The following is a 10,319-nucleotide window of genomic DNA, read 5'->3' on the forward strand; positions in this document are numbered from 1 at the left end:
CTGCACCACAACAACGATAAGCGAAACAACACAACACCAACCAATTATCACAATCAATCAACCACACCGAGACTACAACAACCAAACCACATCAAAAGACACTCTTGACAACCAACAGAGCTGAGTAGGCGAACCTACCTTTAGCGCACCGCAGCGATTCCGCGTCCGATCACGTGATACCAATCAACCAAGCAACACACCTATACAAACAGTACAACCATCTATCATTATCGCTACAACCCTAACGGAAAACAACGATGACGATGATGATGACAATAACATATCTAAGCATAGCAACCCGGCGTCAAGACCGCTACCCGACTCAAGCACCCCATCCCCATGGTGTAAGCATCCTCAAGACAAGGGTTATGGTGAAGGACAAGAAGAGTGACGGCATCTAGGTTTAGGAAATGAAGTGCGGAAATTATTTGAGGTTTCACGAAACACGATTTATAATTCCCCGCTGCAAACCCGTTACTCGATTGAGTAACTAACTTACTCAATCGAGTGACCCCTACTCGATCAAGCTCCTAAGCTACTCGATCGAGTAGCCTCAGCTAGATCGAGTCCCATACAAGCCAAAGCCCACATCGTGACAAGACATCGCCCGTAAGTTCTCCCAAGGTCAAGATCAGTGTCTAAGGTCAGTCAACGGGTCCCTAAAAGCATGGGTATTACACTCCTAATACTAAATGATGAAATAAAATGTGTTGATGTTTCAAATGGAAATACGTAAATGGATTACATTTTTGGAAGAGGAAACATATAATGCACAAGAGTTATATAATTGTTTTAATTAAAAAAATTAATAACTTATTAGAAGTTTTGATATTATCTTAGTATAAAAAGCTATTGGTGGTATTAGTTTTATATACACACAAAAATAGAGAGACAAATTAATATAATTTGGCGAGAATACTTCTTATTCTAAAGGAGATAAAAGAGAGTGTTCAACATCCATTAGATATAATAAGGGTGAGATAAAGTTTGAGAGAGAGTGACAATACTAGTGTGTGATTGTACTCTAAGAACTTTGTAATTCTTATTAGTAAATTAATTTGTCGAGAGAGCTGTAATTTTTCCCTTAGTTGAGAAGGGTTTCCACGTGAGAAATTGTGGTGTCTTTATATTTGTTATTACTTACTTTTATCGTTTGTGTTCCATCCTAATATTGTTGTTGGCTGAGACTCTTTCCGCACCGGGTTTACAGGATGCTTCCCCAACAGTGGTATCAGAGCCCAGGGTTCTTTATACTGGGAGGTGTGGGAGATTCCGATTTAGGGAGGAACTTATTTATCGTAAGTAAGATGGCGGAGAAATTTCATGTTCCATTGTTTGATGGGAAGATGAATTTTATGGTGTGGAAAAGCACAGTTGAAGACTTTCTAGTCCAATCGATTCTTGATGAGGCTTTGGAATTAACTAAGCCATTAGAGATGAGTGAGTCTAATTGGGAGTCAAAGAAAAAGAAAGTCGTGAGTATGATAAGGTTGGCGGTAGCACTGGAGATTAAGTATAATCTTTTGGGCGAAAAGGAGACGAGGGCCTTGTTAGAAAAGTTACAAGGCATGTATGCCTCAAAGTCACTCACCAACCGATTATGTTTGCGATGGGAGTTGTATCAACTCAAGATGGAGGAGGGTGATTCAAATTTGCAGGACCACATAAATAAATTCAACCAATTAATGTGTCAACTCTTGAATGCCGATGAGAAGATAACGGATCAAGAGCAAGCTCTCTTGTTATAGGCTTCATTGCCGAAGAGTTTTAGACCCATTGTGATGACGATGCTCGTGGGTAGAGAGAAAATCTCTTTGGATGAAGCAATAACAGTGGTGCAAGAAAATGAGAGGATGATGGCAAAAATAGATGGAGATGCATCATCAAGTTATGGGGAACTAGTGGTAGATGGTTGTGAAAGAGGGAGAAGATCACAAAGACATGGAGATGGCCAAAGAAGTAGATCGAAGTCGCGCGGGAGAGACATAGATAATGTGGAGTGTTATATTGTCATGAGAAGGGTCATATTCAACGAAATTGTTCAATGATGAAGGAAGACTTGAAAAGTGTGAAGTATTTAAGAGAAAAGTTGGGCAAGGCTAAGGTTGGTAATGTAGGTGATCCGTCCAATGTGGTGTGTGGCAATAATAGTGATGAAGATGCATTCTTGACTACTCAAGATGAGGTGGAATGTCAATAAAAATGGGTGATGGATTCGGGTGCCTCCGTGCATGTGTGTAAAGACCAAGGAGCATTTGATACTTTGCAAACAAATGGAGCCTTTGGGCATGCCAAAGTGGATGACGGTCTCAAATTAAAAGTTGAGGGTGTAGGGAATGTGAGAATGAAACTCCATGACGGCACCATAAGAACTTTAAAAAATGTGAGATATGTCCCTAAAGCTTGTTCCAACATAATTTCTTTGAGTGTGTTGACGACTCATGGGAACCGATATATTGGTAGTGGTAAATGGTGCAAAGTGTATCGTGGGAGAAGCTTGGTGGTGCAAGGGAGGAAGACGAAGAATTATATTTTTTATGTGGATAGACATGGCGTGAAAAGGAAGGCCGGCGTAAAGAAGAAAGTCCGTTTTTCTGATATAGTTGAAGTGTTTGGAGCTTTGGGTCGAGGGAGGAAATTGTTGGATTAATCTCCCCAAACTCCTAATACTAAATGATGAAATAAAGTTTGTTGATGTTTCAAATGGAAATACGTAAATGGATTACGTTTTTGGAAGAGGAAACATATAATGCACAAGAGTTATGTAATTGTTTTAATTAAAACAATTAATAACTTATTAGAAGTTTTGATATTATCTTAGTATAAAAAGATATTGGTGGTAATAGTTTTATACACACAAAAAAATAGAGAGACAGATTAATATAATTTGGCGAGAATACTTCTTGTTATAAAAGAGAGAAAAGAGAGTGTTCAACATCCATTAGATATAATAAGGGTGAGATAAAGTTTGAGAGAGTGTGACAATACTAGTGTGATTGTACTCTAAGAACTTTGTAATTCTTATTAGTGAATTAATTTGTCGAGAGAGCTGTGGTTTTTCCCTTAGTTGAGAGGGGTTTCCACGTGAGAAATTGTGGTGTCTTTATATTTGTTATTACTTACTTTTATCGTTTGTGTTCCATCCTAATATTGTTGTTGGCTGAGACTCTTCCCGCACCGGGTTTACAGGACGCTTCCCCAACAGCCACGCTACATCACCACTCACCACCACCACCCCATCCTCTCAACATATGGCCCACCAGTCCAACTCCAGATTGACGCACCACCTTCGCGCCGCCTCCTTGCCTAACCTTCCACGCACCGTCGGTAAACATCTTTGCCTGTGAGTCGCCTAAATATGCAGGGGTGTAGGAGTGCGCGACCTTCTCAAATCCCACCACCACCGTTGTCACTTGACCATTGCTCTTTTCACTTTCCAGATCTGGTCATCTCCGCCACCAACCACCAACCCTTACTTCAACGGAGAGTAAGACTTCGACGGTGGTTGGGACCGTATAGGTAAAGGAGGGTGGTTGTGGGCGAAGGAGATGATGGTAGGGGTAGGCGATGGTGGGGTGGTGGGTGTTTAGCCTTATTTGGGTTTTATTACTACTGCTAATTACACATTAGTTAATACAGTAATTATTAGTTTATTATCTCACAAAATATCAAGCATAAACAAAAAATGTGTATAAGTGAAATAAAGGACTAAAGTGCAATTATAAGACTTTATTAATGAGGTGGATACCATTTTAAGAATACAAATTTTCATTTTAAACGGACATTATCCGTCTAAAGTTATAGACGCCTAGACGGATAATGTCCCTCTCACAAAATGAGAATGAATAGGGCATTGGGTGGGAAATGGATACCCCCCACTTGCCCTTCCACTTGCATTTTGTGAGAGGAACATTATCCGTCTATAGTGTCCGTCTATAATGAGAATTTGTGTACAATATTACTTGCAGTGGAACATCAGGAGTTTTAACACATTCCACCATCAACGCTTAAGTCTCTTGTCAGTTTTTTCATGGCTTTGTGATAATCACATTCAACAAGTAATTTAATTAAATTAGCCTTCACTAGATTGACCAGAAAGATTGTTTTTTATTTTATTTGCGAGCTGTACAGGCCACAGGGCATACATTCGACCCCCTTACCCTTATCCCGCAATTTACAGGAGTCATTAAGATAGTGGCGTAATGTTATTATTGTTGTTGCTGAGTTATACAGGAGTGTTTACCCAAAGTAATGATTATGAGACAAATTATTCTTATTTTTGTATCATTTGAAAAGTATTTCTTAAAATAATCTGTCTCATTATAGATGTACAATATCCGTTTAAAGTTCTAGACGGATAGTGTCTCTCTCACAAAATGCAACACATTCCACCATCAACGCTTAAGTCTCTTGTCAGTTTTTTCATGGCTTTGTGATAATCACATTCAACAAGTAATTTAATTAAATTAGCCTTCACTAGATTGACCAGAAAGATTGTTTTTTATTTTATTTGCGAGCTGTACAGGCCACAGGGCATACATTCGACCCCCTTACCCTTATCCCGCAATTTACAGGAGTCATTAAGATAGTGGCGTAATGTTATTATTGTTGTTGCTGAGTTATACAGGAGTGTTTACCCAAAGTAATGATTATGAGACAAATTATTCTTATTTTTGTATCATTTGAAAAGTATTTCTTAAAATAATCTGTCTCATTATAGATGTACAATATCCGTTTAAAGTTCTAGACGGATAGTGTCCCTCTCACAAAATGCAAGTGGAAGGGCAAGTGGGGGTATCCATTTCCCACCCAATGCCCTATTCATTCTCATTTTGTAAGAGGGACATTATCCATCTAGGCGTCTATAACTTTAGACGGATAATGTCCGTCTAAAATGAGAATTTATATTCTTAAAATGGTATCCACCTCATTAATAAAGTCTTAAAATTGCACTTTAGTCCTTTATTTCACTTATACACATTTTTTGTTTATGCTTGATATTTTGTGAGATAATAAACTAATAATTACAGTATTAACTAATGTGTAATTAGCAGTAGTAATAAAACCCAAATAAGGCTAAACACCCACCACCCGTCTATAACAAGACCTATTGAATATTGTAATGCCAGCTTGCCTCCTCCTGCACCCTTAGCTCCCCACAAGCGTTAATGTCACTCATTACCCTCTGATTAATGAAATGTCACTCATTACCCTCTGATTAATGAAATTAAGTTCCCATTATAATTAGCTCATTGTGTGTTTTTAGTGACAAACATTATAATTATAAGTAAATGTCAAATGTATTTTCTTTGCATTCAAAGAATGCCCAACTTACAAAGTAAGACGGTTTTACATGAGATTGGTCCATTTTGTTAAAAAAATTATTCATTTGGTTCTAATAAATGAGCTATCTTTTATAAACCTGACAAAAGGACCCGACCAGAATCCGACCCAACATCCGGAGTCAAACCGGAGTTTGACTCAAAACCCGAATTGACCCACCCACTATAACCTGACCCGATTATTTTTTGTTGCAAACAGATTATTATCCATGAATAACTCGATAATAGTTGATCTGAAAATTACTCGAACCCGAAACAACCCAACCCAACCTGATTAACCCCTTTACCAGGTTTAATCTTTTACACAACGAGACATCTCACAGTGCAAGCACACAATAGCTACTGCAAATAATGTTACCAGATTTATTGTCGATCATACTTGAATCCGTATTGGCCAAATATAGTTGTATTGATTACGAAATGAGCGATTAATGAACACGAGTTAAATCAAATTAAAATCAAAATTAAGGATTAGCCGAAACTCTAGTCGATATACCATAGTTTGAATTATGAAATTAGCCCCCTTATGTTTCAATTGTAGTAATTAAGTCCCTTAACTTTAGTCAAAAATGAAATTAAACCCCATCATTTGATTTTTCATAAAATTCCACCAAAATTCATTTTTATAATCCAATTAATCAAATATAAAATTTAATTTTATAACTTTATAAATTTTATACATAATTGTAATAACGAGTATTTTTTATAATTTTAAAATTTTAGACAATTTATTCTAAATGTAAGAATAGTTCATATAATTGTATCATATTTTTCTTTTGTTTAATTTAGATGAATGTAAAGTTATTTTTTACATGAATAACTAAACTTATATAAATTCAGACGGTTAAAATTAGTAATTTTTTATGTATTATTAGTTGTATAATATAAATATAAAATGAATTTTTGTTGAAATTTAAGTGAAAAATAAAAATTGGGGTTGAATTTCACTTTTTGTTAAAGTGATGGGGCTTGATTGCTACAATTGAAAGTTAAGGGGCCTAATTTCACCATTGAGCAAAGTTAAGGAGGTAAATTGCCACTTTCGCGTATATTGAATATATGATATACCATATATACTCCCTCCATTCAGGTAATTTGTTTACCTTTAATTTCGGAATAAAGACAAATGAAGAGGGGAGAGGACCATTTATGAGTGTTACATTGTGCGACAAGTCGACGATGTGTGTGTTTTTTTTTTTTTGAAAGTCCCAAAAGCGGGGTTAATTTATATTATTCCGGCCATCCAAATCAATGTTTTCAACACAATGAGGAAGAAACCTTCCCATATTTTCCTACCACAAGCTAAACCAGAAATGTGAGCTAGATTATGAGCAATACGAGTACAATCGCGATTAATAAAACGCCAAAGCACCCTATCTAAATTACGGGATCGATTCCTTATCTCATCGATGATAAAAATCAAGTTGTTCGTCCCCTTTTGCCATCCTTCAGCATATCAATAATAGTCTTGCAATCGTTTTCCATAATAACATGTCGATGACCACTCCTCGTAGCTTCTAATAGACCTAAGCTTCAGCCTCTGCCTCTCCAACATCCGCCATTCTCCGCCTTCAAACAGCCAACACCCACCTAACCTCACCCCATCATCCCTGCAAAAAAAACCCCATCCCAATCCCCCATCCCTCTTTCACCCCTGAATCACAACAAACTGGGACCGACCCTCTTCTGTTCGCCTGCCATGACACCCTCCTCCCCTCCTCTCACCTGCTCTTTAAATGGCGCCGCCTCCTACTTCGCCTCCATCCTTCTCATTCATCTCCTTTATAAGCTCCTCAACTCTTCTAACCACCTCATTAGCATTCACCCATCTACTGACAAACACCCATTTATTTCTAGCTTCCCAAATCGTCCAACAACCCAACATAACTACCCTTCGCTCCTCTTCCTCTATCTCCCTCTGCACATCTTCCACCCACTCCTTCACCCACACATGCCCTTAAATCTTTAGTATTTGTTAAAAAAATTGGCGTCTTGTTTAGTATGTAATGCCTATGATGAAGTTTAAAATTTAATCAATTTGTTACATTAATCATTTTTTTTTTATCGTGCACTTCTCATTCTAAAAGCTCTGGGTTCGTCAATGACTTGAGTCTGCTCTTGATGTACCAAATAACCATTTTTTGTGTTGACTTGAAGAATACAATTTAACACCCAGGTGGAGATTATGGTATGCAATTGTAATACCTGACTGAACCCTGCGCCGGGAGCGGTTACTCACGTAAGCTCACCAGGCTCTGTACATAACCCATAAATCCTACAAGTAATTTCAAACGCATTATGTCTTCACTTATACACATCCTGGGAACATTCTCAGAGATCATCCATCCTAGATTACTCCCCTGCAAGTACACTTAATTAAGTGTGTAGTTCTTATCATAGACTTCTAGAAAAGAATATGTACTTTGTTGATATGAGTAATACTTTCAATACCCTTTAAAGACTAGTCATTTCAGCTTATAAATGGATCTTTTCAATTAATGTGAGGTGTTATAGTGGAGTTGTAAATCCCCGCAGTTATACAACAAATTAAACACGAATATTGCAGCGGAAAAGGCAAAATTTTAATAACTTTAAAGATAAAATCCGCGGAGTCACTATATAAACCAAAAGTTGAGTTAATAAAACTTTCATACAAAATACTTCCTCCATTCAACTCCACTCTACCACATTCCCTTACGTTTGCCAACGCGTGTTTTACGCGCTAAATATCGTTAGCTACGTATTTACAAAAATTATAAAAGTAAGATATTTTTAATGTACTCGTAAAGACGAATCAAACAAGATCCCACATGAATATATTTTCACTTACGTATTGAGAGAAAATTAAAATTGAATACTAACTTGTGAATACTGTACAAAATTGAAATTGGTAGAGTGGAGTTGAATGGAGGAAGTACAACTTAGCTAGATGCGTGGGATCTTAATCCTAAATAAAACACTAGTATAATACTATGTACAATTCTAAACTACAACGAGAAAAGGTCATTCGTTATAAGTACAATGCTCGCTAGCTCACTTGTCCAAACACCCAATTTAGGCACCAACCTGTTCATTCATTAAAAATGAATGCCACAATCAGTGGGGAGTAACTTGGGGTTTCCGAGCCATATTACATGAAAACACACATAAACAAGAACAATAAGCATAATCCAACACAAGCAAGTTAATTTCGATATCGTAATAACAAGAACGAATAGTATATAATACATCATGTGATCATAGTCGATAACACAATCCTAGTCTTTTATCCTCATCATGTGACATAGATAATATAACATACAAAATAAACCAAAGTATTTGAAACTTGAGAGTACAAAGATAAATAAGAGTACATTTATCCCCTGCCGCCCATATCGATATTAAGAGGCTTGCATCTCAACCTGTTGAGTCCTCCACATCGGGATTATAGAATTGGGTCCATAAGATCAGCCCACAGGCAAGTGAGGTTCCATCCTAAAACCAACTGGTGATACGAGGAGTAGCCCATTTACTTATAAAGTAGTTCCTTCACAATTATTCTAACGATGTGGGACAATGTCCCTCACACAGATATGGGAAGAGACCTCAACAATCTCCCCCTTTCAGATGTGTGTGCTGAAACTCCCCCTCACTTGGCGCTACTCCGCACCCGACAAAACTCCGTGTCGGACCGACCAGGCTACTCTACACAATGCTACTCCGCATCTCTGGTCAATCAAGGGATAAAGTCCAATGGTGGTATTACTCCGCTGCCACGACGCTACTCTGCGCTATCTCGAGCACCGTCACCACTGTTGGAATAAGTGTCCTCCGACAATAATGCGATCACAACTGTCGATCATGATGATCACATGTTTAAATCTCATTTTAAGAATACATGTGGGATGTAATATTTTACAGTCAACTGGTCCACACATATCGGTAATGATTGGCTGACTAGAGTTTGACATTACTGTCGTGCGACGGTGGTGATCAGTTGATCCCCTTAGGTCATACCTATAGGGAAATACTCTTAATTGATTATTTAATTAATCGTATGCCGATACGAGTTAATTAAATTACTTAAAATTGACGGATGATTTTGTGAGTAAAATTAACGTGTCTCATTGTAATTTGATTAAATAAGATACGTACTAAGTAATCGAATTGTTTTATTACTTAGATTAATTTATTATTTATGAAACAATTAAAAATTAGAATGAATAATTTATTATAAATACAAGTTGTTGTAGTTTATAATTGTATGACCCATTTTGGTACAAGTAATTATGAATTACTAGTTAAATTTTGTTTGTGACATATTTTATTAATATGTTGATTTTTAATATGTTAAAAATACATTATAGTGTAACATGTCATGTAACATGTGACACATAACAAAATTGACAAATGACAAAATAAAATGGACTACCCATTTTATCCTAAGTGTACCGAAATTTTGGGGATGGGTTAGGGTGTTATTGTGTTAAATATTTTAGTAGAAAACATAATTATATCCTAGTCTCCTAGCCATGCATGCCTAGTCTTTTTCTTGGGAAGAATAGAGGATCATGTATTGGCCTTTCTCCCTTCCCCTACCCGGTTTTTCCCACCTACACTAGCAAAGGGTTTGTCTTATTTTTGAGTGATATACACTACTCTTGAGAAGAGATAATTATTCATTCATATTATTCAAAAAACCTTGTGAAGTTTTAGAGAGAAAATACTCCAAATAACTCCTCCTCTCCACCGAAATAGTAGAGAGACAAAAATATATTTTTGTGTCATTTTAAGTTAGACTAATATTATTACTAGTTCATAATAATATTGGTTATTAAGGGTATTCCTTGGGTATATGCTTTTGGGAGAGGTTCTAATTTGAACCTTGTTCATCCATTGTTGGAAAGCTCAAGAACTAACAAGAAGGAGATCTTGTTGGTACCCAAAATGACCGAAAATAAGATGGTGAGAAATCGATTTTTCATCTCCTTTTTATTA

Source organism: Silene latifolia, chromosome 2, assembly GCF_048544455.1.
Source record: "Silene latifolia isolate original U9 population chromosome 2, ASM4854445v1, whole genome shotgun sequence".
Taxonomy (NCBI): domain Eukaryota; kingdom Viridiplantae; phylum Streptophyta; class Magnoliopsida; order Caryophyllales; family Caryophyllaceae; genus Silene; species Silene latifolia.